Here is a 3,839-nt window from a genome sequence, read left to right on the forward strand (position 1 = left end):
GGATAGTCGCCAGTAAGGGCCATACTCCAGTTTACATACGATCCTTTGGGCTTGTCCCCAGTTATCCTTTGGGCTTGTCCCCAGTGATCCTTTGGGATCATCCCCAGTGATCCTATGGGCTTGTCCCCAGTTATCCTTTGGGCTTGTCCCCAGTTACTAACTTATCTTTTATATTGGCTTAGTCCCAAGTTATATTCCATTTTTTCAGGTTTTCGAAGTTAAACAATTAAGGATCCCTAATCCTTATTATCCATTAAAGTTTTACTTATGGTTATCCCGATTAAAGGTTAGGATCCTAACTTGGATCCTCAGGTATGATCCTTAACTATTTTTAATTTCATTATTCATTTGAATAACCTTTAGACCTTGACAACTGAACCTATGATCCTTAAAATAAACTACCTTGAAAATTTTCGATTATAGGATATTTGATCCAGGATCATATCCTAAATTTCTTAAACAAAATTTGCTCAACTTTTCTTACTCAAACAAACATGTGTCAAAACAATTGAAAATAAAAAGGATAATAACACAAGATAAGCGACAAAAGTTTAAGATTTTATTTATTAACGAAAGGATTAACCCTTCAAAAGTTGTCAAAATTGCCAACACACATTTCTACCAGCAAAACGTGGCCCGTCCACATGGGTTGGCAAAGGGTGTCCATTGTCTGTGCGGTCTTAGCATGTGCAGGAAATTAAAAGCGGCAGGATCACAAAGGCTTCATCCCCCAAACAGAGGATCCCTCCACCTTTTGTAATCCTACCTATTGTCCAAAGGATCCAGGATCCTTAACCCTAAAAACTATTGTTCAAAGATTACAGACTATCAATTGTTTCAAATACCACAACCACAAACCACTACCAAGCTTAAAAAATTGGGCTCCGGCCTAGTCACAAATATCCATCATCGCCCAATCATGCAGCTTACACCTTTGCTGCTCCATCACCACCAGCTTCTCCGCCCTGATCCTTGTCAGCATCACCACCCTCCAGCATTGGGATATCCTCAGCTTCATCCTCGTCCTCCAGTTCCGCCAGTCTTGCCTTCCAACCCTCAACATCCCATGTGCTTTTTTCAAAGGCAGGATCCTGAGCCTCCGCAGCCATCTGTAGTTGTATCTTGTACATAGCAATTGCTGCAGAAACCTTGGCATCCTGGGTGATCTCCTGCTTCTCGCCATCCATGTCAATCAGCCTTTGAGCAGCCTCATCCTTTGTAGCCCGGAGTTCCTTCTCAAGATCTGCAATCTTGAGATCCTTCAACACGCCCATTTGTTGGAGGTCAGCGATTTGGCTTTCCTGATCCTCGACATGTCCAAGATAGGTCTCGATCTCAGCAAGTTTCTGCAAAAGAGAAATAAGGTAGATTCAGGATCAGGTGATCCACAAAAAAGCAGGATATGCAAGCAGGATATTCAAGAAGGATAACCAACAGGGGCAGTGATCCTTACCTCATTAACATAGTCGAGAAACTGTTGGCGAAGCAGAGGAAATCCACGGAGATCTTCAGAAGTCTTCCTCTTCTTTCCCTTACCCCTAATGGGTGCTTTAGGGGCTGAAGCGGAGGGACTGGCAGCAGAAGTCTTCCTCCTCGAAGACTTGACGTTGGCGAGATCATCTATCCCAAACTTGGAGGCAGACTTGGCAGATTTGGCAGACTTTCCAGCGCCTACACAATCAAAAAACAAGATAAGTTCCCTTATTAATCAAACAATCTCACATATAACTTACTTTTTACAAGGATACTTATTTGACATAGTGGCAGATGCGGAGGATACTTCTTGTGAATCTTGGACGGTGACTTGGAAACTTCTAACCTCAGGATCAAGCTTTTTAAAGGCTAAAACTCTTTCTCTTGCGGCAGGGGTTAACTTAAGATGAGCAATGGATATAGCTGCACAAAAGATAAAAAGGACATTAGTGATCCTCATCATAAGAGACAAGTCTGATAGTGATCCTTCGAGGATCCTCTATCCTACCATGAGTGGCCCACTCCTTGGGCAGATCCTTCCCATAGGGGATGGTATCCCTTCTGACAAAGAAGAAGCGTCGCTTCCAATTTGTATCATTTTTTGTAACCTTAAAAACAGGGTGATCCTCCCCAGCTTTCCGTTTCAACAAATATCGATAAGAGCCAAACGAGGTAAGATCGTAAAGCTCGGCCAACTCCGCCATCCCTAGGTTAATCCCTTTCTGCTCGATGATCCTCTCGAAGGTATACAGAACCCTCCAGATCATCGGCATAGCTTGGATATAAGAGATGCCGGTTAAGGAAAAGAAAGATTGGGTGAAGGCTGGAAAAGGATACGAATATCCTATGGAGAACGGAGTTGCAGGAAAAGCCACCCAGGTGTCGGAGATAAAATCACTTAGGGCGATAGGAGAAAAAGATTTAAAGACGGTATCCGCCGGAAAACAGTGACGGATCCTATCAATGAGAGCATCGGTGTAACAGCATCTCTCAGTAGGAGAGTCCTTGATGATCCCTTGGCTTTTTAGGGAACTACTCTTCTTGTGATCCTTATGAGGATAATTTCGGAGCAACATCCTTGCGGGAGAATAGAAACAGGGGAGTAGAAAACAGAGTAATAGAAGAAAGAAAGAGAAGATAAGGGAAGGGATACCTGATCAACCTTCGGTGGAGATTATAAAGGGAAGATATCTTGAATTTAAATGAGGATCGATCCCAACCCTATCTCCTATTTATAATCATGATTTGCAGGGATGTCACTTCAGTGACGTAATGATCGCAACGGCTAGTCCGGCTGTAACGGCTAGTTATTCGGAGTTGCCCGTTGGAGATAAGATCAAAACAAAATATAACTCGTTAATTTACAATAAACTCCTTATATTTTGGGGGCAATTGTTAGGGCTGGATTTTTACAATACATGATCCTCACATGTGATCCTAACCAGTGATCCTTGTTTCTTTGGCAGATAGTGATCCTCAGCAGACTCCCAGGATCAGGATCACGGACCATCATAGGAACCTCATGCTAACAGTTGCTTTCGTTGAATTTAATGTTGTTTTGCAGGAATGACTAGCAGGATCCGCTCTTAGCATCACAATTAAAGGACACGTCTTCACAACTATGGCATGTGCTTAATCGGAGATGGACGTTGTGAAGGATATGGAAACTTGGCATGATTTAAGGGCGATAATTTAGGCTAGATTTACTTTTATTTCTAAAGGGGTAATGAGCTGATTATTAGTCTTTTTACCTAAAATAGGTCACCTACACTTGTATATATAACACTCTTCCTCATTCGGAAGAACACACAACACAATTCTCACACGCTTAGACACTCGAAACTATAGTGATCCTTGTACTCAGCTCATTATCATCCGAAGTTGTAACTATATTTTTCTTATATTGAAGTTGGTGATCGGTAGTTGCCATCACCCGAGGTTTTTTATGCCGGAGATCATACATTGATCAAGGGCTTTTTCCTCGTATAAATCATTGTGTCTTTGCATATTTCTCATAAAAGTGATCCTTTACTTTTATAATTAACCAAGCATCATACCCCGTTTACATAAAGTTTGGTTACATTATCCTTGTGTGATTTTTGACCAAAACACTTGGCAAGATGAAAGAAGACATAATATCCTTCCTCAAAAGAAGAAAATCTACCTTTGCATGGAAACATGAAGATATGACAGGTATATCTAAGGATATTATCACTCATAAACTTGGCATTGACAGGTCGATCAAACCAATCCACCAAAAAAGGAGGAAGTTTGCACCAGAAAGGAATGCCATTATCCTGGAAGAAGTAGAAAGACTACTTCGAGCAGGTATGATCAGAGAGGTAAAATATCCAAAATGGTTAGCC

The sequence above is a fragment of the Helianthus annuus genome, chromosome 4 (genome assembly GCF_002127325.2).
Source record: "Helianthus annuus cultivar XRQ/B chromosome 4, HanXRQr2.0-SUNRISE, whole genome shotgun sequence".
NCBI lineage: Eukaryota > Viridiplantae > Streptophyta > Magnoliopsida > Asterales > Asteraceae > Helianthus > Helianthus annuus.